Source organism: Xiphophorus couchianus, chromosome 10 (genome assembly GCF_001444195.1).
Source record: "Xiphophorus couchianus chromosome 10, X_couchianus-1.0, whole genome shotgun sequence".
In the NCBI taxonomy this organism is placed as follows: Eukaryota; Metazoa; Chordata; class Actinopteri; order Cyprinodontiformes; family Poeciliidae; genus Xiphophorus; species Xiphophorus couchianus.
In genome coordinates, this window is record NC_040237.1 from 9,545,177 (window position 1) to 9,571,495 (window position 26,319).

General features: G+C 38.1%; 1 protein-coding gene and 1 long non-coding RNA gene across 6 annotated transcripts in view; one reads left to right on the top strand and one right to left on the bottom strand.

Annotated features, from left to right (window-relative positions):
• The window catches only part of tanc2b (tetratricopeptide repeat, ankyrin repeat and coiled-coil containing 2b), a 158,199-nt gene extending 133,296 nt beyond the window's left edge, over positions 1-24,903 (bottom strand). For all 5 annotated transcript variants that reach the window (XM_028029480.1, XM_028029479.1, XM_028029478.1 and 2 more), the window contains exons 1-2: positions 24,507-24,903; positions 6,224-6,321 (exon numbers count right to left, since the gene is read on the bottom strand). The gene's annotated coding sequence lies outside the window, so the exon portion shown is untranslated. The remainder of the gene's footprint in view (positions 1-6,223; positions 6,322-24,506) is intronic.
• LOC114151944 (uncharacterized) lies at positions 21,572-22,569 on the top strand. Its single transcript, XR_003597047.1, has 2 exons — positions 21,572-21,623; positions 22,229-22,569. It is a non-coding gene; the product is annotated as an uncharacterized LOC114151944 (long non-coding RNA).
• Positions 24,904-26,319: the final 1,416 nt, after the last annotated feature.

The window sequence follows — 26,319 nt, forward strand, 5'->3', positions numbered from 1 at the left end:
ATTTCAAATCAGATGAATGGAAAACACAATGTTAAAACAGTAAAGTATTTACAACTGGACAGTAAACATTTATGAGACAATGCAGCCATAAGGAAGGGTACTATAAGAAAACCAATGTTGCAAACTGACACTCTGAACCTTGTGTAGGCATGTTGCCAAGAACAGCATTGTGGACCCCTACCAGGCATGTCTGCACATAATAATTGGTAATGGCAGCCACATGCATGTCCGCTGTCTATGTGGGTGGCATGTTTGTCAACGTCTCAGACACCTAAATAGAAAGGCAGCTTTGGTCACCACTGCCAATTATGATTCTGACAAATACTAACAAATCCTTCAAACTTCTCTTCTTTAGGCTAGTATCCCCGCCTTTCAAAAAGATTAATCTACACAGTGAGACCTTGTTCAAGGGGAACCACACAGATTTACAGTCTAGTTACGAGACAATTTGCACAGCTACAAAGCATAAAACTGACAGGCTTTCTGTTGTTGCTTTTTAGATTTTAGATTCTGGGGGAAGGGCAGCAGCTGTTAGTTGGGTCCAGCTGTTGATGGCGGCAGGCAGAACCAGGAGGGGAGGAGATGATTTTGAACAAACCTGTGCAAACACAGTCCCAAAGGAGTTCTCCCATAAACTCGGATAACTTTTTATGCTTCCCTTTACCCTTAAATATGATTTATACTGCCGATTGTGGGAAAAGATTAAATCTGATAAATGGTACAGTGACCATAAACCACAATCGAGCTGGGTGAATTTAATATGACAAGAAAAGGTTTGCAGGGTTTGTAAATAACTGTGCTGATAATTAATATATATATATATTTCTTTCTTTTTTTCTCAGAGACTTTCTGCCTCCTCAACAAGCCCTTATTTTTTGTGGTTTGGTTGCACTGTGTCTAAACACAAAGCGGTAAATTACGGTCACGGCAAGAAATGATAGATTTCGATCAAAAGAAAACATTCTCAAAGCACGAAAAAAAAAATCAGAACCAGTTCTGACAAAAACAGTGAATTCACAAGGTTTTTTTATGTTAAAGATGTTAGGATTTATTACACGTAGATTCATACATCTCAAGCATTTTTTTTTTGTTATGATCATAGCTAGCTAATCTAATGAAAACCCCAAATTTCCTTACTCATAATATTGGAATATTACAAATTAATACAGAGATCTATCTCCAAGTATATGTATAGGAAGTTAAATGAAAGGAAAATATGAAAAAGAAAAAACATGAATTAGTAACCTGAATAACAAGAACACTGAAAATGTTATGAAATAAAGCAACTAGAGCAATAGAATGTGTAATCTGTACATATAAGGCTATCCATCCGGATTTTAGTTGTGATTAAATCCAAATTTTTGATTAATCTGTATCGATTTTTCTTCTTGGGTGCCATTTTTTATCCATATTACTGGAAGGTTGAGTTGAAGAAAAACTTTGTGGGAAACCCTGACAAAGGCAACATCCTTCATAGGGTTTTGAAGAAGGACAGTACTGAAAGTTTTGGCTGCAAATGATTTAGTTTGTGTTCATACATTTCTGTATTAAATATAACAGTCTAATTTTCAGAGAATCTGAATTTTGGGGTTACATTAACTGTAAGCCATAATCATCAAAATTAGCGCTTAAAAATGACCTCTATGGATTTTTAAAGTAGGGTCCAGTCAGCTCACAATACAGATTTCTCTTTATTATCCCTCAAATCCAACATAACCGCCCATTTCTGGTTGAGCATACAGTGTGCTCACTATGGAGAAATAATTCAACTTTTCCCTACAAATTCTCTAAAAAGCCCCTCACTTTTAGCGTGCCAGTAATTATATAGAGTAACTTGTATTGTGTAACACTGTGTGTGCTATATGCTCTGATTTGGACTCAAGCTGTGAACCAGGAGCCAAACACAAACAAGAAAACCCTCACAGAATATAAAAAAAAATAAAAAGAAGCTACCAATGTTTCCCCAGCTGCATTCAACCAGACCATATGATTCCAGAAATATTCAATGTGTCCAGCTTCAAAGCTGCCAGCCTAACATGCCTTAATGAGCTGCATGACAATTAGGGCCGGCTTGTAGCTATAAACATACGAGTCAGTAAACACCGAGGCTTCGCTCTTCAACCAGCAGCACAGGCAGCAAGGTAGTTGCAGTTGTTTGTTTGTCTGTCTGTCTCTGGGCTAAACATGATACACTACTCTCCTGCCAACAAGCCACTTCAAGGGCAGGTTGCGGTTACCCTGTGAATTTATAGTATTCTCCCTGGACCATGTTTGCCCCACGTTATGCAGCCCATGGAGAATACATTGATCCTTAAGAAGCCTCAAATAATAAAATTGTTAACTGGGAACTGTGACAGAAGCCATTATCAAGCAGACCGGGAACTACGTCCAGGTCTATAGGAGCAGAACCTTACTTAGTCTGTGTTTCAGATTTTAATATCTAAATCAAACCTTTGCTCTGTAACTGAATCTGTTTTCTCAAAATTATACACCAGTACTGTGCTCGCTGTATTTTGGTCTGCATAGAAATGTGTGTCCTTTGGAATTTGTTGAATATCATAACATCGAAATGATCTGAATAAGTGTGAGCCTAGACAGACACCGACAATAGTCCTATGATCTAAATCAGCTAATTCTCAATTGAAAAATACCTTTTCCTTTCAACTCAGTGAATGCACAACACTTCAATAACTGTCTTCAGTGTGGAAGGTTTCACTGAGTGAAGAAGAGTAAGTGTTGGTTATTTTTAGTGTGAAAGTTTGTTTTTCAGCTATTTCAAAGGGAAATGTATTTTCAATAACAAGTTGACAAATGTGAAATGTCAGATAAGCTGCCAGAGAGAGCAAGATTTTCAGAACATAACAGGAAGGCTGAAATGAACACAAGGAGGTTGCTTTTTAAGTGCCAAACTTTGATTTCAATGGGATGCAAATATTAGCAGCCTTCTACATTTTCTAGAACGTACATAAAGACTGCTGTTGTAGTAATAAATGTCACATATTTATTCTACAAATAAATATAGAATGATACAATACGATAAAGAATTCTTCAAATTATTACTATGTGCAGACTAATCAGGATGCAGAGAGCTCCTAAAATTTGGTTTATTTTGTTTGAAAATTCTTCCATTCTGCGCCGAAAACCGCCACTTCACTCCTTAAACATCTGAGATACTTGGGAAAATAAACTTGTCTCATCTTTTCTTAAAGTCCAGCCCGACCACAAAGGGAGCTTAAAAATCAAAGAAACAAGGTTAAACCAAAGAGAGAGCTTCTTCCTCGCAGCTCAAACAGGATTTATTGTGCCACCTAAATTGTTTTTTGTCACAACTGGCTGTCAAGAGTTGCCATTTGTGGGTTTCAGTGTGTCAGATTTAACACAGCTCCCTTTGAGTAGCCGTAGGCTGCAGCTCACCCACCCACACACCCCACTGGGGAACAACCGTCTCCTTCACATTCCCTTCAGCAGCTTTGACAACACAGATCTTTCTCATCAGCAACGTTCCCTGAAGCACCGAGCAGAAATTTACAGCCTGCAGCATCTGGTCGGCCCATGCATGACTGATACTATTAAAGGAAATACATAAATGCAACTGCTTGACTGTAACAATAACCAGAGGCTTAAAGACGAAACTCAGATTTCTCTGGGAGAAAAACCATCCAAGAAAACACCAGAATGTGTGTCAAATCTGATGCAAACTTACAACAGTCAAAGACAATATTTTACCGCCCTGGAGACAATGTAATATTTCTGTTTCTCTGCACCATTGACCAGCACAGGAGCCACCACTCCAGGTCATCACAAATTGACAGATCTGCACTGCAAGCAAAAAGGCCAAGGGAGCTTTTTCTCAGACCAGAGAGTTTTATAAATCACAAGATTTGTGTCTGAACAGATGTCAAAAAGCATGAATTATCTGACCAAAACAAATTTTAAAAAATCCCAGAATATCTTAACTGTAATGAGTACTAAAATAAAATGACTTTAAACCCAATTAACACTGGACACAAAGAAATTCTATGCACCCAATCTAAAAATGTGAGCAATGCAGACCTTTGCAGCGTTTTTATGGCACGGGTATAATTTATGCCACCTCCTGAACAGCGGTCGCACACTGCTTCTCCTTTGTGCAGCTCCGGCTTTAACGGCCAGGGTAATCTCAGAGGAAGAAAAGAGCCAGTGTCATGTGGTCAGAAGGCATTTTAGCCAGACAAAAAAAATTGCGTCAGCACTTTCTACTGCGCAACGAGAGGCCAGCATTCGGAGCCCCTGGCCTGCTTCTTAGAGGAGAGTCAGGGTTTAATGGGGCTTCTCTTCCACTCCATTTGCCAGCTTGCATCTTACGGGCCGCAGATGTGTGCACGTGGGGAAGCGAGCGTGTCACCCTGCATACCTCTCTGCAGCCTGGGAGCCGCGCTCCTCGTAACAGCTGACAGAGGTTGTTCGTCTCCTGACGCTGTGTATACAAACCAAATGTATCACAGACATGACGTGCCAAGAGGACACAAGGTTAAGCATTTGAAGCAACTAATATGGTCCGAAAATTCAGATGTCATCTGAAACTGACTTGGTCACTGGGTGATTTTTATAAGAGAGAAACATTTATGGAACTTTCTTTAATTGGCAAGTGTTGCTTTGAGGGCCATGTAATAATCTTAACCAAAAAGATGCATTTGTTTTCCCCATGCATTTTCAAAATGTCTGAATGAATGTGTAAAATACATTTACAGTAGTCAGACAGAATTCACTCCCTCAAAGATTTTTGCCACACATTATTGCTTTAAGATAAACAAAAATCAATGACCTCATTAAATACAAAGTACATGTGATAATTTAAATTACAGAGGTAAAATCAATACAAACTCTATGGAGTGTGAGGTAGGGGATTTTTTTAGAACACTGTAGCTCTCCAAGTCACGATCAAGTTGAATCCTAATATGCCTCACTCTAACATTTCGTTAAAAGATTTGCCAGTAAAATGTTGTGGTTAAACTGTGCTGGTCCGGAGCTGCTTTGCTGCTTTCCTGGTTTTGTCTACCAGGAAAGCCTAAAGGAAAACATCCCGACACCTGTTGTTCCCTTAAGCTTAAATTTGCTTGTGTTGTGCATTAGAAAAAGGATCTAAACCAATATAATCAATACATAGGAAATCAATAAAAGGCCTGTCTTGATCTGAAACCCAAAGTGGATCTCTCCCATTGACTTGAATTTCTTCGGTAGAATTTTTACCGGGTCAGTCAGTGAAGAGAAGGGGAAGTTGTGAACAATGACGTTGATTTTCGAAGTTGTTTTAGAATTGTTGTCCACCTGCAGTTTAGCAATGGAAGCAGAGGAAATAATCAAAGCGGTTCAATCTGTGCTGGACGCGCTTCTGAATATTGAATTAACATGAACAGCCTCGTTCAGATTGGCCCTTTTCTCTTTGCAGTAGATAATGCATGTGGTAGTGTAGGGTTAAAAAGTAGCACTAGAGCAGCAAAATTCCCTAAATGTCCTCATTTTATTAGGTTAGTGAAAATGTAATGTCTCTGGCAACTTTAGAAGACTTTGTTCCAACGTTGGATCAATTTCAGATCCAAACAACCATCTCATGGCTGGTTAGACAAGGAGTGATTGAAACGGCTCTTAGCTGACGCATTTATCAGCAGTCGGCCAGATTCTGAGGAACACCATTGATTGGCCCACAGCTTCATGGGTAGATGACATCACCTCCACCAAAATACAGTGAAATCCCCCAAAAAACTGGAACTAGGCCTCGGTGATTAGGTTATTCCTAGTTTTAAATATTCTCTAGATGTACATTTTTAAAAAAAAACAAATAAATAAGTCACACAAAAATGTTTTAATCTAGATTTTTGTTTCAGTTTTAAAATCTACATTATTAGTAAATACGTGCGGTATCCTCAATGTGATGTTATTTTTACAGCAGCAGATAAAATTTTTGCTTTTCTGCTTTAAATGCATTTGGTTATTTGATGGTACACATTGTTATTCTAAATTTTTGTGTAAATACAGTGGAACTGCTATTTTTACTCAATATCATACAGTGAAAAGCTCCTAAAATAATGGTCCATGCCTGATACTAAGAAATTGGTTTCTAAAAATAAGAAATGTTCCATTCAAAAGATAGTTTGTTGAATCACATAAAACAGCTAGGTAGCTGATATGTTTTCTAGCATCCTACTGAAAATTTAATCTCCAAGAAACCTGAGAGAGGACTCACCTTGAGTAGACAATAAATCCAGCTTTGGGAGCAGCGAAGCACTACATTTCACCGGGCTAAGCCAAAGTCGCAATCCTGCAGAGACAGTCCACTGTTCTCTACAAAGGGAAAAACATGAAATAAAAATTTAAGGTGAGGTGAAATTGACCAAAACGCAAGAAAAAAAGGGCTGACATTCAGATCTATGGAGTCTATAGAGTAGAAGCTTGTTGTTGATGGTTTCTCCAAGAGAGACTACAAAAGGGGGCTGGCAATGCAAAAAACTATGTGGGTCAACAAGGAGTTCTTGTCACAGTACAGACTGGGACAGTTGTTTTATTCTTCAGTGGGAGGATCTGAAATGAAGTGCTGCTTTCAGAGTTGTGATGTCAAGCTTCCAAGCCTACTGACTAAATGTATCATTATGTCATTAGAAGGCCAGTTATGGGCAGGAAAGAACAGGGCTCAAATATCTGTGTGGGAGATGAAAGCAGTCATGTGATAAAAGCTAAATGAGCTTAAAGTGTAGAGATGTAAAGCTGGAATAATGCATGTTTGATTTTTCTTCCTCCTTAAAAAGTGTATAGTAATAGTAATTTAACAAATGTCAATATTAGAACAAAATCACAACCTTTCTGTGACTTGTACTCTATTATTAGGTTTGCTGCATGAAAATGCAACTTTTTACATCACAGTTCTTTACTAGAACATGTTAACCATTACAGCGTAGGTACTTATTTTCAATAGTGATACGGTGCCCAATGATCCGCATTTTATCGTTGGAAAGTAATTTGGTCTACAAGAAGATTGTGAGAGGAATGGTGCGGCAGTTCTTAAAAAATTACAATAAAATTCTGGTGTAATGTAACTTAATTTGTCCATGCTTCAGAAGGCAAGGCTTTTCAAGTCTCAATTTTCCCTCTGCTCAGGTGTTACTTTAGCTACAATCATAGGCATGAAATTGGGATTATGAAAACGGAAAGTCACTTATGCACAAAGATGTTATTTATAGAAAAAAAAAACTTCAACAATCAAGTTTCCTCCAGGGATTCTCTGAATATTTTTTCCACTTCCTAATTATAGCTGGTACATTGTACTCCCTAAGGAAGACTTTGCAGGACTCCATCTAGGTTTTATACCATGCAGCAAACACCTTGGTTACGTTAGTTCAGCCACTGGGAGTCAAAATAAAACTACAGAAACAATGAGAAAATTATAGCTTCATCAATCTCAGGAAGCTTTTCAGAAAATGCCATTCAGAAATTTGTATCATCCAATATGTTTGGTTGATGAAATTTGTGCAAATGCAATACCAGCTACCATGACATTTCAATTAAATTTAAATGAGATGAAACGTTCAAAGTTAAGGAAAAATGACTTCGAAAGTCACTTCTGTTGCCAGTTGAATTTAGTGGGTTCACATTGAACAAACAGCTTTCCCATCAAACAAATGATAATTAGAGGAGAACAAGGAGCACATCCCCTCCCAGGGATATTTGTCCTGTTGGCTACAATTCATCTTTCTTAGCTGAAAAACTCTGGCACACATCACAAAAATAACACCCGCAGAAATCTGAGTCCATAAAACTACGATTTTAATAATCTGTCATGATTCTCATTTGTCCACTGGGTGTAGACGTTAAATGAAAAGGCAGGAATTAGGATAAAAAAAAAAAAACATGTGTCCAACACTAAGTCCTCCCACTTCAGTGTTAATGAGTCATTTAAGCTCTGCTACTCATCTCCCTCTGGAGGACCAGGAGTGTTTACGTTTTCATGCATTACAAATGCCTTTTTGTAAAACTGAAGCTTCACACCGTGAGGAACTAGCTGCTCTATTCAACGTTGCAAACAGATACTCAGAACATATGGTTCTTCTCTCCTGACCGTGGTTTATGTATGCCGAAGGTCTGGAAATTCAGGGCATGGAGAGCCAAATACATAAAGCATACAAAAGAGGAGAGTGCACACAAGAGAATAACATGTAACATACATTAAAATGATGAGAAACAAAAGTGCAGGCTTTTTAGTCCTAATAACAATTAAGTGAATACCTTTAATCCAACTGCGTAGATACATTTTCCATATCGTATGACTTATCTATTCCAAAAGGTAAATAAATATAAAGCAAAGAGTCAATATTTTTTTAATATATTTAATCCTACAGAGAATTTTACCCGGATTTTATGACGAAGTTATACACAAAGTTATACAAAGTGTGGAATGGAACCAAAATAAAATTAAAAGGATGGATTTTACTAATTAGGTGACTTTTAAAGAAACGTTTTATCTAGAAGTATTAGAATAAGGGAGTATGAGCACATAGGCAAACCACACTTTGCCTATTTTTTAAAGAAATACATGTTTTTTTAAATGTGGTGTACATCTGTATTCAGCAGTTTTATTCTGGTACCCCTAAATAAATGGTTCAACTTCCAGCAGGACAGTGACCATAAACATACAGCCAGATCTGCAAAGGAATGGTTTAGGTCAAAAGATGTACACATGTTAGAATGGCCAAGTCAAATAGGAAACCTAAAGCCAATTAAAAATCTGTAAGTTAAAAACCGATGTCCATAGACATTCTCCATAACATCTCATTGAGTTTCTTTGCAAACATAAGGGGTAAAAATGTAAAAGATTTTAAAATGCTTTTGGGATTATGGTTGGCTGTAAAGACAAATCAACCTCCAATGTGAAGTCCCTGCAGCATCTCTTATCAGGCCAAAAAATGTTATGTAAAATGAACTTCAAACATCCACAGCAAACATTCTCAATGGTGACATCAAACACGCAGAACTATTACTGCCAGCAAGCTCATTCTTATGTTTTTCACATGGAAGAGAAGGGCAGTAAATTACCCCTGAGTTCAAAATGTCTCCTGAATAATACACGAGGCACCGTGTTTTATAGCTTCAGACTGTGTTTAAGAATCGATTAACTTGTCTTATTAAGAAGATCAATTGAGCCAAACTTTGCTTTTGATCCCTGTGGATTATGAGCATCAAATGCTTTAACGCTTGATGGAATGAGAGGATAGTTCAAGGATGAATCTCATTACCAAGCGTACTCCGACCAACTGATTTGGAGCAAACCATGGGCACTAATTGGAAGTCAACATACATGAACAGACAAGTAAGATTTTACTGAAGTCCAATATGGTGTAAAATGGTAATATCTTAATGCTACTTTTCCACATATGCTGCACTGTATGAATGACTTCCAAAAAACAGTAAAAGACAAAAATAGGGTTGTGTGACTCTCTCACTTAATCCTTCTCCCAATCGGAAAAACATTGTCCTTGTGATACAAATGCCAAACAAAGTGGCACAACGCAGGCAAGGCAAATTTATTTTTAGAGCACACAGATATTCTCAAGGCTGGGGAGATAGTTTTCTGCTTACTTTTAAAATAAACCCGGGTCATTTAAAATTTGCAATCTTTAAAATGACAAGAGAGATGGGTGGGAATCTGGTTTCGAAGTATGCCGCAGTTGTAAAAAGCCACACCCATTCAACCACTAAAGCCTTCTGCCATACTGTTCTTGAAGTTTGTATCCCCCCGGTTATGCTGCAGCACTGTTGTACTGACGGAGTCAGATGGATAACAAAACTTAGCTACAAACGCCCTGTCGCAGCCACAAACACTTTCAAATTAATTGAATTTCAGCAAGTTGGGTTCTTTTTACAAGAAGAAGCAAACAAACAAGAAGCAATTTGTCTGTTGTGGGTAAAGTGAAGGATTTAATCATCTTCAGTTTAAAATCTAAAATCTTTGGTTGATCAAAACTTAACAGGATAATTGTTCCCAGACTATTCATTAAAGTGCAGTTGAAGGTTTGAGAAACTTTTATTTTATTGCGAAACAACAAAAAGCATATTTTGTGAGCATTACTAGCACTTTAGAACTAGACAGGCAGAAAAAAACAAAAAAACAATAGCATTTGGTCCAGTCAAAGTATAACTGAAACATTCTACACTGATCACAGATTCTACAAAATATATTTTGCCATTTTGTGATGTTTAAAACCTTTATTCTATTCTTTCTGAAAACAAAAACATGGGGTAGTTTCTTACTTTAGTTGGACTAGTTTCCCAAACATCTTCCTAAAAGAAAATGGCATCGCCTGTGATGACCCCAATACCTCGAATACTCTGTAATGTTTATACTAAGTACTAAGTCTAGCTGGTGTTTTTTGTAGCTTAGATATTTGAATAGACTTTTTAAAAAATAAATCTGTACTCAAAAAACTTATATATCTATGACATATGTACAGCACACAGGTGCAAAGGTTTTGTATGAAAAGAACTTGGCTCATTAGAAGATTGTGCCAACATTGGCACAGAGGAAGACGACTCTATGAGGCAGAGAAGTGCCTTGGTTTACTCAAAATGAAAAAGGATTCTGCATGCTTAGAAGCTTCGGATATAAGCACTGGCAGCTACACACCACAAGCGTCTCCATATGCTACTATAGCTGACAGAAAGCCATCCCACCAATGTGCTTACTAACCATACGAAGCTAAAATAGAACATCTGAGACATAGCTTGGCAGGTGCCTCTGCTTTTTGTGGCAGGTACATATTTAAGTTAACAGGGATCAGGTTTAAACAAAGCAAGCTATAAAACAACACATTTTCCAGAATATGGTTAAAATGTAAAGTCTGAAAGCACTTTACCACAGCTGCTACTGTGAACATGAAACATTTTGAGCAACACACCCAGAGAGTTATCCTGGCAGGAGGGCTGGAGCTTTCAAAGCATAGCAAATGGGATACCATAGGGAAGCTGGTTAAAAGCATTTTCTAGGATTAGCCCCTTTCTTAAATTCTATCTTATTACAGAGGTTTTGTCTAAGAAACGACTAAGATAAGACTATTTTTGTTGTTGTTGTTGTTGTTGTTGCAACTTGAAGTGGAACCGCAAATGGAATAAGTTGCTGTTTCTTTACATCTGGATCGAAAACACACAGCCTGAGGAGCCATAAGAACTGTCTGACCAGAGGAAGACCGCAGTTCTCCAACTCGGCAGTCATCGTTAATTTTCCGGCCGGCCCAACAGGAAAATAAGGAGAAGTACTGAATGTGCATCAGTGTGTAATTGTTTGTTATCTGTCTTGAGCCAACAGAAAATCATTTCAAACACCAACTGCTGTGTCACCACTGTGGCTCTGTGTTAAAAATGTATGCTTCCGGGCATTCTGAGGCTTGTTAGCTAAATGAAGAGAGGACGTAATATAGTTTCCTTGGAAGTGGCATTAACACTCTGTGGGGTTTTTCAGCTGGATATCAATTAGAGGCTCATTAGGCGCTTAGAGACGGCAGTCCCTCCGGCTTCCTGTAGCCTGCTGTGAAAGTGGCTGACCCTGACCTCGAGGAAAAGCCTGGTGTGCTCCTTCTTTTGAGCCCATAGAGAAGAAGGGCTTTTGGAGCAAGTGTGTTAATTATGCTCCCTTTGCAGCTTGTATTTCTGAAGACACACTTCAAACTCACCAAAATAAAACCAAAACAAATAACTTGACAAATTAAAGAAAATGAATCAATGACTTTGATCAGCAGCTCATTTGTATTCTTAAAGACGTTTTAAAAACTTTGACTGGTGAAGACGTATCCACATAAATGATACCACTAATAACAAGATTTCAATTTAACTTTTTAACCCCTTAACTTTCATTAGCCTTAAAGAGAAAATACTGCTGAGTTATAAAGTCATTTAAAAAGGCAATTTCTGAACAATGAGAGACCATTTTCAACTAAAAACCACTGAACACATATACTAGTTTTTCTTTCTTCTTCCTACAAAAGAAAACTTTTATGAAGATCTGCTAAGAGCCTATAAATTTTTTCTAAACATTCTACTGAACAACATGATGCACGCTTTATATTTTACAATGTTTTGTAAAATAAAACAGCTAAATAAAACCTACAGAGGCTGAGAAATGCATTACTACGGAGCCCTCTAGGGGACATGGGGATTTTTTTTTCTTTTGCGTTCCCTCGCAAAACTTTTGCGTTACCTCGCAATACTGTACTGGTCAGTTATGCAGCATAATTGAATACTGCAAGCCTTTCCTACGGTGGGCGCCGTACTTTATGCTTTAATATAAGGTTATGTGAGGTATTTCCATGAATTTTAATATCTTTTTGTGAAATATCTTTGTGTGTATTAGGAAGCGGTGAGCGGGGCGGTCAGTCCTTGCAAAGTTTGGAGCCTGATCATCAAAATGGAATAAATCGATAATTGTGACAGAACAAAGAAGAGGTTTGGAGTTGATTGATAAACGGACAGATGAGATTCCCAGAGTTAACCCAGTGCAGCCCTTTACCATCATTAGTTTGTCGTGTTTTTAATAAAAACTTGTTAACAGTAAAAACTGTTTGGTGCAAAACACTGATTAAAAATCGATTTATTACTGCATGTTTATGTCTGTTAAGGCGAAGATGGAGCGGCACTGAAAGCAGCTCTTTAAACCATTCAGACTACGAACACAACAGAGACACAATCAAAACTGTCAGATGATTTATTACCCGCGATAATAACTCAGAAATAGTCCAAATTATAATGTATTTTTATTTCTTTCCTACTTACGGAAGGTTTCTGTTTATATCGTAGGTTTGTGGTGCCTTTCTATCCTAAAGAAAGATATAAAACTTCAGATATTTCACAAAAAGATACTAAAATTCTTGGAAATACCTCACATAACCTTATATTAAAGCATAAAGTACGGCGCCCACCGTAGGAAAGGCTTGCAGTATTCAATTATGCTGCATAACTGACCAGTACAGTTTTGCGAGGTAACGCAAAAGGTTTTGCGAGGGAACGCAAAAGTTTTGCGAGGGAACGCAAAAGTTTTGCGAGGGAACGCAAAAGTTTTGCGAGGGAACGCAAAAGAAAAAAAAAATCCCCATGTCCCCTAGAGGGCTCCGTACATTACAGTGCGGGGGTTTTATATGTTGGTTCATATCTGCTGCCACTCGTCGAATCTCCCAAAAAGTTCATCTGTTGTCTGCTTGTTGCTTTAGATATGTATTTTTGTGGTTTATGATATGTAATTTTAACTATACATGACCATTTTGTGTTTGTCATGTTTTCAGACGTTCAACCCTGGACAGTCAGTCGCCCACAATCTTTAAATGGAATGACATTTATTTTAACATCATAATGGTAAGGATATTCTATCTGATGTTAGGACTTCCACATGGGCCAGTTGTGGGCTCTGTAGGGTCATTTGCTAGGTGTGGTGTGTTCTGTTTTGAGGTTGTTGGTAGATAGTGGTTGCGGTCTTCCACAACCATGGGTTGTGTCCTTTGGCATTGCAGAGATTTCAGGGAGGCACATGGTGCAGGTGGCTACTGTTCTCAAGCCTGTGTAAACAGCCTTCTATACATCTGCTGACTTTGGGGGTGCCTTCCACCTTTTTCAAAGCCACCAGAACACGAAATGAACACATACAACAAAATTATTTATTACAATAGGTAATTCTATATACAAAACAACATGACTGTATTAGTTAACAATAAACATGTTTATTAGAATGCTGCATTTTATTTCTGAATAGAATTTATAGTTATATACGTAATCAAATCTTCACACTTCTGCCTCTTTAAGAGATTTTACTTCTTAAGCTTCATATTGTGTTTTTACTGATGTGAAGTCTGCAGTGGGGAAGTTTGCTTTTTGTTTTTCTGCTCAGAATTTGCTCAGCCAGACTCATGCTGCTTCTCTATATTTATGCCCCTCGCTGTGTTGTTTGGGGCAGAGGTGGTATGAAATATTTTTAGACAGACTCTGAGGGGACTTTGTGTTCTGACAGCTAACACAATGAACTCTCATGCCTGAACAAGGACATACTTTAGTGGCCGTACCCTAAAGCCATAGACCGCTCCTCCACTCTGAAAACAAGCGTCTATTGAAGGAACATGCCTCAGTAAAGCTCTGCTCCTGCCAGGTTTGCACTCTGTCAAGAAGGGCATTTATCTATTCACAAGATTAAGAACTGGATAATCCAAAATATGCCACATTTACAAAGAAATACAGGAAATCTCAGTGTTAGACTGAGTGCTCTATGCTTACAATATCTCAAGACTAAGAAGTTTTGTATGATACCCCCAGGGAAGTCTAAGTGCAGTCAATTCATAAGCCATTGCAGCTGCGAGCTATGTATTCAATATGCTGACTTTTGGCTGAACTGAAAAAAGATCTTTTTATCTATATGTGCGATCCTCTTTGAAATATATATGCACACAATACATGTTTGGTCTTAGAAAGTCATGTGAGCCCTGAGGAAACTACAACGGTTTGTTAAAAAGAGTTCTAATAATAGACTACCCATAGCTTCAGAAAGCCAGAAACGGACAGAAGGCAGAACAAGAACCACTTCCTTTAGCTTTGGCTCAGTCAGAATTTCTTGCTTGTGGGCAAAAAGTTCATTTATGTTCAGTGAAGCATGATTTGCATAAAATCTTCCATTTCCGAAAAAATTTATATTTGAATTTAATGTGCTTTAATTCATACAAAATTAAAGCCATTGTGGTTATTCGTTTTACAGTAGACAATTTATTAGGTACAGTTTGCTTGTGGCAAGTTGAATCTTCTTTCATCTTCAGAACTGCCTTACTGCTTCATGCGTAGACTCAAAGTGTCAAAAAATTATCCTCTGAGATTTCAGTCCATATTGACGTGACAGCATCACATGGTTGCATGTCTCAGGTTTTACCACCTTCAATCTCAGTTGTACAAAGCAAGATGGATCCATGCTGTTATACTATTTGCGGCTATGAAAAAACGGACATGGCCAGATTTGGGTATAGGATTCTTAGTGTTGTGTCCTAAGGACGAGTTTCAAGTTGTTATGAAAAATAGATAGATAGATAGATAGCATAGATAGATAGCATTTATTGTCATTGAACAGAATTCAACAAAATTTCCATTGCAGCTCCCGTGCAAAGGTCAAATATATACAGTAAAAATAAGCAAACACACAATAATAATAATAACAATATATACAACTAAATTAACTAAAGGCACTCAACCACACCAAAGAAGTAGCAGCAGGTCCAATTATGGCAAAGTACAGATGATGTGACAGTGCAAAGTGCAGAACAATATGACTGTGTGGGGGTGGGGGATATATATGTATGACTGCGAGGTTATGTTATGTTAATGTACATATGAACAGAGTCCTTCTTTCCAAACCCATTTTGAGACTTGAATTTACATTTACACACACTTATTTTAGAACGTCTTCATTACGAAGTGTTTGATGAAGGAGGGAAAGCTGTGTCAAAGTGAAAACAATGCCACCTTTCATTAAATCCTTTTCTCTTCACTCCTACTCCCAGTTTTAGACACTGAAAGCATTTGTACTAACAACAACAGATCCACTGTGTTTTACAAACGCCTGGAAAGCAATGATGAAGTTAACCCATTAATGGTGCTTCACATTACATATCTAAACTCATCTTCTAAAGCCAAATGAGAATAACTTAAAAAATGAACAATGAGAGAAAGAACTGGTGTAACGATAAGGACCTCATGTTGTGATTTCTTTACACTTATTTGTTGTTAAGTATAATTTGCATGATAAGTGACTGCTTTACAATTATATGTTCAGCATAATTTACGAGGATTCTTATTAAATGAATTTAACGTGATTATGTAATTACAAAAGTTGAAGTGAAACATATTTAAGTGCGAGGCAGGATTTATTTGAATAGAGAAAGTGTTTTATTTTGAAGAATGCCTAACAGGATCTGGTTCTGTCTTTTGTCACTGTCTTGCTTCTGTTGATTTTGGTTGCTAGGTAACGAACAGCCGTTGCCGTTATCAGCTGTCGCCGTTTTTCTCCTCAATAAAAACTGAACAGAAATGTTCAGTAAAAGACATCTGAGCCTCCGTCTTGATTGAAGAAGCTTTCACTCAGTAACACCTCAGACCAGCCCGCTGATCCCATGTCAAAGTTCCCGATACGACTGTGTTACTGTTCACACGTTATGGTGTTTATCTATCACTGAAGATGGTAACTATGCAGCTTTGACGATAGCTAACAAAATTTTTCTTTATACCCCAATAGTAACACCAGATGTTAGTGACTAGGCCAAGAAAGTTGAATGATTGTGCCTTTAGACGAAGGACAGAAGGACACAGAGTAAGGAAACAATGTGGCGGTTGTAAAACTAGGCAAAGGTGAACAGAGCAAAGGTCACTGACTGCTCCCGTCTAAGCTGCAGAGCTGAGGATGTGGTTGCCGTAGTTGTTGCTGCAGCCATGAGGCGAAGCCCGCAGACCTAATGAGGACCCTGCCAGTCATCTGCCGACAACAGCTGGGGCCAGCTCAAGCAAGCTGTCTAATGGGCTGACGGGGATCTTTGTTTCCCCGAAAGGAAGTTTGAGTGGCAGAGTGATCTGATACAGCCGTAGAGCAAATCTGTCTTATCCAAAGGCTTGGCAAAGTCAGGTATGTCCATGTAATCCAAGAGGTAGGCGACATGAAGGAATGCATATAACACTCTTGCTTGTCTGAGGACAAGTGATTAACTTGATTTCATTAAAGCTGCTATGCAGCAATGAGATCCAAGTGTTCAGGCTCGGCAGTAACTGCCAGCAAGATATATATCAGTGCACAGAGGGGGGAAGTGGCAGAAAAGATTTCGCACACATCCAGGCTCAGTGACAGTGACTCAGGCTTCTAGTTTAACAAATGTCTGCACTAATGCATCAGTGAGCAAGTTGGTACAAGTCAGCATGTCTCAGGTTTTAAAGAGCCATTTACAGATTGTGGTTTGACTGCACACAGTGAAATAAAAACAAAAACAACACTGACCACAAGGATGCTTACAGTGATTTCCCGAAGGTTAATGCCATAAACAGAAAGTCAGTAAGACAAACATAATCCTACTATCTGACTGTCACTATTATACTATTTTCTGACAGGCTGTTAGTATTACGCCAGATGTAAGATAGGTTACACTATCCAGAAAGTTACAATTTTGTCTTCCACAAAATATTTAATCAAAAAGAATCATCAAAATTGGAGGAAATTTATATAAACTACTAACTTAAGTTAAACAAATATCACAAAATGTGGCCTATAGCTCATTTTGATGCATCTGGTGTCAAGATAATTTTATAAATGGTGATTAATGTTAGAAACATATGTTCAACCTCCAGAGTAATATGTGTTCACAAGCTGAGATGACACCTAAGCATATTTTATTTGCTTCAAATATGAAGGTAAGATTGCAGCATATAGAATGATTAGGGCTCTTATTGTGAAGGTTTGAAGGAAGTTGCTTCCCCGTCTACTTCCTGTTTTGACATTATGAAGACAAAGACAAAAAGACATCAAGCCTTGTGTTAGGATTTTGACTGGTAAGTAAAAGCAGCTACTACAATAACGGTATTCCAAGCTGTTAACAAGTTAAACCAAGCCGTTCTCAAGGTCACATACATCTGGCCAAATGCTCATTTATATTGGATTAGCCATGAGGCAGTGAGAGGCAGCTGAAGGTACACAACTGAGTTTCCTTCTGAACGGAGAGTAGAAAAAACATCTTCAAAACGTCTAACCTGTGCAGTTAGAAAGTCTCGAAAACAGCTACACGAAAAACTCGGCGCGCTTTGTTGATTTACTTTCATTTCTGCTCATGTCTGAGACGACACATCTGAGATGCTGCATTTGATGCACAGTAACGGATTGTTTGAAAAAAAATGCTATATTGGTAACAGATAAATTTGGAAATCATTTTATCACTACTACCATGTCAAGCTAAAAACAGCCTTGTCAAAGTGCTTCCAGATCCTAAGCTAAAATATGCGACCAGACTGATGCTATTTTATCTTCTATTGTTATGAAACGGTAACTAGGTCAACAGCCTATACAACCTTCTGTTGTAGCAATCCAAAACACTAAAGTTATTTGATCTGCTGATGTATTTTAGACAAAGCTGCTGGATTACTGTTTAAGGTGTATAGGAAAATCCTTTGAAGAGAAACAGACAACAAGCAACACAACAGTATTACCAGCACGGTAATATACTTTTAACACCAAAAATATCTTTCCCAGAAACACTGCAGCTGTGTTAGTTTTTTTTTTTTTTTGACAAAGTGCTTTTTCTGTGAAATATGTATATATAAACTACATGATACAAAACTTTCTCTAACCAAAATATAAATGAGGAGTCAGAGTGCACTCATGATATATATATATATATATATATATATATATATATATATATATATAGTACAGACCAAAACTTTGGACACACCTTCTCATTGAATTCAATTAGAAAGTGTGTCCAAACTTTTGATCTGTACTGTGTGTGTATATATATATATATATATGGCTCCCACATGAAAAAAGGTCATTCTTCTCAGAGAATCAGGAATGCCAAGATTTAACAATCCTGCTTCCCTAAAAGTCATGTCTCTGTAACCAAAAAGAAGGAATGGCTAAGAACACGCCTCCTCCTCCTCACTCTTACATAATCAAAATGCTACAATGAAAAAGAAGGACATGCCTGAAAGAGAATCTGTCTCTCATTAAGAAAGAATGAAAGAAAGAAAGAAAGAAAGAAAGTTAGGTCACGCACCAAGGTTTCTTCCAAATGAGGCAATTTCACTGTTTGACTGGAGACTGATCAGGAATATCTTCATTCGTGGATTTATTTACATGTTGACATGACATGTTACATGTGTATCATCCAAATATGATACACGTGTAACACACATTCAGTCCCTCATTGCACTGATACTCCTAATTTAAACCTACAGCCACCTGCTGTTGCTAAATCACTAACAACATCCCGTTTGTGTGATATTTAACCTGAGTTGTTCTGTGAAAGCCTGAGTGGTCAAACAGCCCCAAATGAAGATCTAGGAACACACCAGAGATGTCAAAGACAAGGCTGAAGAAAGGTTTAAAGCATGATTAGGTAAAACAATAATGACTCTGGAGGAACTGCAGAGAACCACACCTCAGGTGGGAGACATTCTTAAATATTAGCTGTGTACTACACAAATCTAGGTTTTATGAAAGAATGGGCAGATGGAATGAATGAAAGAACCCCCGATCCTCCAAGAAACCCCCTGCTGTTTACATAGAAACAAAGCAAACATGTCTGAGAAGAGGTTCTGGTCAAATAAAACTAAAACTGAAGATTCTTGCTAACATGCAAAATGCATTATCAAGCTGAGAGGTGGAGACGGCGTATTTTTCTTCTGCAATTACAAGGAAACTTGTCAGAGTTGAAGAGCAGATGGATACAGCTAAATACAGGACAATCCTAGAAGGAAATAATAAAAATGCTTAAGATTTTGTTATGTATTAGAATTGTCGAGTCAAAGTCCAGACCTCAACCAAAAAGAGAAACTTGGCAAGGCTTGAAAACTAACAATCTGCAGTATGAACAAAACTGCTCAGGATCATTGGCATTGGATGATTGCCCTCCCCACTCTGGGGCATAAGCTGAGTTACTGACCAAGAGGAAAATAAATTATGGCCAAAATATCAATTATAATTCCCTTCACTTCGCATTTTTCCTAAACTGATGATTATGCTCCATTTGTACAGGCATGTGCACATACTGCCAAACATTTTTCCCAGTAGGCTCTTACTGGTTACACAGAATGCAGTTTTAAAAACATAAAGAAAGTACAAAAAGTGTCGCTGGTGAGAACATAGATCAAAAACCCCAGGAGGATGATGTTTTCTAGCATTTCTGCAGCTGATAAGAGTCAGAGAGCAACATCCAGGACTATCTGCCCTGCAAAGCTGCTTTATCTAACTAAACTGAAAACATTTTAATCTCTGAAAGAGAACAAAGACATTTAAATGCCTTTTAATTAACTCCAGCTACCATTGAGGGCACAATTAGACAATAAATTGAATTTACACTTCTCTAAATCTGGATTGCAAAAATGAATACATAATGTTTTGTTATTATTATTCTGAAGAAGTGCCTCAATTTAACAGGCCTCAACTTAACACGTGTGCAGCTGATTGAATCAATGATGCTCTACATTTCCAAGACTGACCTACAGAAGCTCATCAAGGTGTGCTTGAAGATTCCAGCTGTCCCAATTTATGATATAATCAATGATGCAGGAAAAGAACAGGAGTGAAATTATTTTTCCATGGACTCATACAGGCATTTCCCACTAGCCAGTATTGAGAAGTAAGATTTTGGAAAGTTTGTGTTAAAATCCCTTAACACGTCTGCCATAAAGTTCCTACGGCTGTTACCTGAATCATTCCAGAAGGTAAGAGGTTGAAAGTAAAGTCGTAAAGGAAAAATATATTTCAGAAGAATTAAACTATTTCAGTGCTAAACAGGAGATGCCTGGGACCTTTTGTATAAAAGCTTGTAATTCCGATGGAAGTGATAATAATATTTTTCCAGTAGATGGATATACTACTCATTATCTGGGATTCTATGGTTGACATTTCTACTGTTAACTCATTTAATTTTCCAAGTAAGTTATAGCAGGATTCACCAATATTACCACATATTGCATGTTTTCCTAAGACTTTGCAGCACTTTTTTTTCACCACTCACAACTTACTTGTTAATTGAAAATCTTAATTGTAAGGTTATCTAGTTTTACGGGTGTTGCGACGGTAACCCAACAGGCATTTCTCACCAACAGATGTAAAATGAACATGACCTCCTCAGAGTCAATAAAGGAGAGGCTTGCTGCTTGACTTGGTACAGCCATGCAGGTCTAGAACACTATTAACTATACAATTTACAGCACCCTCAATGGAGAGGGTTCAATTCTCTCCCAGGTTAAGAGAGAATTGTTTTATCCAAATTAGGTAACACAATTCAAACAGATAAAGTAGCCTTACTTTAAAATGGAAAAAGAAAATAAGATAACATGTAATCAAGTTGGGCAGATTTGTGTTGATCTTCAGTCGGGAAATGGCAACAAGAAAATTCCAGTTCGCCTAAGCTTGCCCATACTTAAGAGCCAGGGCAATAATTAAATAAAGTTTAAAACCAATGAAACTGGGACAAATAAATTCAGACAGCAACCCAAGTTAATGTTACCACCCTCAATAAGTGGCTTTGTGGATTTCTATTTAGTTTCCTTATATTACTCTTAGCCTCTCTAAGTTTATCTTCTCACGATTTTAGTCTGCCTCTTGTTTCTATTGTATTCAAACTCAGCAGTGAGCTCTTCTCTTGCCATTCACCGTCACTGCCTTATCATCCCCGTGTCCCTTGATCTGCCACTCCGTTGATTTGTGACTATTCGGCACCGTTTTTATGATTTCCATCGAGTTCTTTGCACCGTTCTTCCTGTCCCTCAGTTTTGTACGTTTTGTTTGTTTATAAAAAAAATTCTCACTAATGCCTCTCATTACTAACTGTCTACAGAACAGAGTGCACCGGTTACAGGCTGGGAGCGAGGATTCTGAGGTGAGGAGCTCTTTTTTGAGCTCCTCACCTCAAGGAGCTCAAAAAAGCTCCTTGAGGTGAACTTTTGATGGGGAAGAGCAGACTGACGCACCATGTTTCATCATAAAAAAAAAACCTGTACATACTGAACACTGGGGAAAAAAAGTCTTGGTACTCTGAGGGGTAAAATTTAGAAATTCTGTTGCTGCATTGCTCTGATGTCATATACAAACATTCAAACAAACTGAATTTTGGACTATTGTTAGCTGTCAGCCATAATCATCAAAATTACATTTGTAACTTATTCTGTGATGAATGAATTTCACTTTGTGAATTAAAAGGAGTAAATATTCCAGTTTTCTGAAACGTAACTGCAAATATGAGCATTTATTTTGATTGCCTCCAACTGGGATCTTTATTCTTAATCATAGGTGAAAAATAGCTCCCCATTTGACTTGCAACAACACTTACACTGTGAGTTTAGAGAGGTCAGTTTTGATTTAAAGATGTGAGGAATGTTTTATTCATGTGGCACAAAGAAAGACTGAAGGCTGTGTTTTGTGACAGCTTAGTTTTGTGAGAAATCCATCACCCATTTTCCGCACCAGAATCCTTTTTTTGTACAGACCTTTGGCCTGTCAGTGAGCTGTGAAGGGGAAGAAGAAAAAAAAACGAGGACTGCACTAGCTCAAACTGTGGAAAAACCAGGACTCGTCACTACCCCCACTGAGAAGGGAGAGATAAGCACCGCACAAGACAAAAAAAGAGAAAAGGTTTAGGCCTGAACGACAAAAAAAGGGAGAACATGGTGATCTCACAATGGAAAACATACACACTGTGAGCTCACAGATGTGTGTCAGGACAGGGAGGCAAAACCAGCGCATGTCAGTGGTGTGATGAGAGAACGCTTTGAGGATGAGTGTCTTTCATCTGTGCAGAGAAGAGCTGACAACCAAGAACTTTAATAAAGAACTACAACGAGGCAGCAGTCATCTCAAGCCTCACACAGAAACCATGAAAACTGAAGCACACTTCATATTCTTGTGATAAGTGCTTTGTTAAAAAAAAAAAGAAAGAAAAAAAAATCAGCCGCTGAAAAGGCATAACTTTGTGTTTGTAACATAGTTAAATAATTTAACATTTCATTATGTTTCAGCTGCCATTTCGTAGGGTTACCCCTCTGCATGACCCAATTATTATTTCAGATAGTGGTTAAAATATCCCGCTAAGAAATGGGACACTTCTACAAGAATTATCATTACTGTTTCCTACCGCATGCACATAGAATGACTTAATATGCCTGAACGTGTCCTACAAAATCTAGCCAGTATTTATGATTGTTAAAGAAGGACACGAACAATCATACCAATTTGAACCTATTGAAAAGCAAACCTACCATGTTGTGCTTAAAATCCACTGCATTTTATGTGATATAACACATCAAACTAAATTTGTTGCATTTTTCCTTTTTTTTTTTTTTTGTTTTGCAGAATAGTTCAAGCTCAGTTAGACTGAATGGAGAGTATCTTTTACTGGCAATTTTCAAGTCTTCCAACAGATTCTCAGTTGGATTTGACTGGACCATTATCTGGAGATTGTGTGTCCATATAGATGCCCAGTGTTAGTTTTCTACCTCATATAGCATTCTGCATCTACACCAAAAAGTAGCATTTTGGTCTAATTTGATCGGAGGACATTCTTACATGTTTGAGGACAAACATGTAAGGATGTTTGGGGACAAACTGCCAATGGGATGATGTTTTAATTAGCAGTAAGTGGGAAACCACAATAATTAACAAAAATAAAGATTTGAAAACCCATTGGTGAGTTATTAATCTACACAATGTGCTTCACTTAGTGAACCGAGTTACTAAAATAAAATGACTTTTCAGTAATATTCCTATAAATTGAATTTAACTTTGAGTAAGCAGAAAAGCATATAAAAATGTATACATATTTTTGCTTTTTTATTTATTCTTGATGAAGTTATTGCATCAAAATAAGTTAACTAGGAAAATATTTCAGTGTATTTACAGTACAGCTCAGAGTTCTTTGCTTAGAACTGTTCCCTTACAAATCTCCATTTTAAAACAGCTAAATTCGCCTTCACCTTTCTTACAGACTTAGGGAGGCGGGTTACGAATAAGGGGAAAACAGGATTCAGCTTTAATGTCCAAATCTATGTACAATTTCTTCTGTATGATGATCCAAATGGCGAACAAAGGGGAAATAAGTGTTTTCCCCTTCCAAACAACAGGCATTACACAGATTAAGTGCCTCTGCTGAAACATACTATTACCACATAAGTCTCTGTCAAAGAGGGACCAGATGTCAGATAATAGGCTGTGCACAGGGAGGTAGATGCTGGCCTGGAGCGAGTGAACAAGTAGAAACAGCTTCTTCTATATAGACCTCTTCATTTTATGGACAGTTTGTTGTCTGGGTGGGCAGTCCCTCTTACACAGAAACTGCTGAAAATAGGTTAGAAGAATGCAAATCTAGATTTATAGGCTGAACCTTAAATAAATCCAGCATCGCTCTGCATTCAGTCTGGGAGGTTAAAAGTGGGAATAAAGATCATTTGATTATAGAGTAGATCAACACAGTGTGTTGCCTTGTGCAGTTTGGTAGCATCACACATGATGCATTTAACCCATAAGAAGAAAACGCTTCTCGTTGTGTTCAAAGAAGCAGCTAAGTCTATCTCATTAAAACACTACTGGGGGTTGTTTATTGGCTTAGCTTGTGCAGGCGCCAGATACCGGCAGAACAGATTATATCTGCACTGATGTAATAATAATATATGTCGAAACTTTCTGCTTAAAGCAACAACAAAAAATTTTGGGAAACAAACGGGTACTGCTGAGATGAGGCAAAAGTCGCAGAATACAACAGAGAGTTTACCTTCTCTAGACTTGAAGCTGGGGTTTTCTTTCCAGCTCGGGCATCACATTCACGGCTCCTGTGTTGCTGCTTGCGGTCCACCGCTCTCCCTGTCCGCGTCCAATCGCTTCAAAACAGCCCAAGCCACTGACTCTAGGAATAACTGCACCGATCAAAGCGACCACATTCAGCCCGGTCACAGGAACGACCCCCCCACACCTTGTCCTCCTGGGTGTAGGACGCAGCGCAAAGTCGCTCGGCAGCAGGTAGCTTCGTCCGAGACTCGCGGCTGCTTCTCGCCGAATGTAAGTGCCTGGCGTTAAGGCCGTTCACGACTAAAGCCACGCGTGCGTTTGTTGTGCAGCCAGCCAGCGGCAGATCGGTGCCCACTGCCACGCAGCGCCGCAACATGGAGAGCCGCCTTCCCTGCCACTGAAATCCTCACGTGTTGCTCGACGCCGAGCCGACTCAACTGGCCGGTTCTTTAACTTGAAGAATGGGAATCGATTCTTATTGCAGACTGAATATACACAACACATGCGTCCCCTATGAATTACAAATGTCATCAAAAAGATATGTTGTCAACGTTTATTTTCTGCTAGTTTTGATTATTACGGTTTACAGCTAATGAAAACCCAAAATGTTTTTGTTTTTCTTTCTTTTTTCCCCTGAAAATTATGAGACCAGTAAAAAAAACTTGATTTTCAACACAGAAATGCTAAGATCAGACCTAACGTTTGTTCAGCAGACAGATATTGACACCCTCCACAAGGAAGGTAAGCCACAAGATGTTACTGCTAAAGAAGCTGGTTGTTCGTATGTATCTGATAATATTATTGAAAAGTAAGTGGAAGGAAAACGTGTGGTAGAAAAAGGTGCAAAAGAAACATGGATAACTGCCGCCTACACAGAACAGTGAAATAAACAAGATCCCTTTGGTTTTTATTTTATTTTTATTTTGAGGCATACAGTATTCAGTATGCAGTTCTTATTCTAAACAGGTTGGAGATGAAATCTGCCTCCATTCAACGACTTATAAAAAATTAAAAATCTATGTTGTTTATGTCTTCAAATGCTAACCATAAGGACAGAAGGTAAGTGCCACACGATGTAGACAGGTTCCTGAGTCTAGAGGGAGTCTGTAAAGGAACAGAATCCAAGTTGCTAGTCTAGAGTAGTGATGTTTCCACTGTCTGGGATGATTTCAGAATGATGCCATCTGCTGGTGTTGGTCCACTGTGTTCAACATCAGTGCAGCTGACTGCCAGATCATTTATTTATAAATCAACGTTTAGAACCCCAATAATATTTGACCAAACGTATCACATTTACCAACAATAAATTTATGCAGAGACAGCAGAGGAGCAAGCATTAAGTGGGGGGCAGAAGGAAGGCAGGTTTAATGAATTATTTATGATGAAAGCAGGCACTAATACCTCAATCATTCATAATTATTCTGGAGAAACAAGGTCCATGTCAATCAAAACTCAATTCGTCCCCCTGCAGATCGCAGTATCTGACTTTTGAAATGATAAATGGGGAAGACGACGGCGAATGTCGGAGATTATTCTGGCCCCGTTGTCCAATAAGTCAAAAGAAATTACAAGCCTATTTGCCAGAATAAGAATAAGGGATGCTGTGAAGGCTGAATGCATCATAATTAAACTATAAAGCAGCCTGTTAGCTGAACTGTCACTTCAAAGAGAGCAGTGCACCATTTAAACACTGTGGGAATTGAACAAACGTGGTGCTTAATTTTAATTACTTATTTAGTTACCATCACATTAGTGCTAATTCTTGGTTATTATGAATCACCCTCAAAACTTAAACAGAT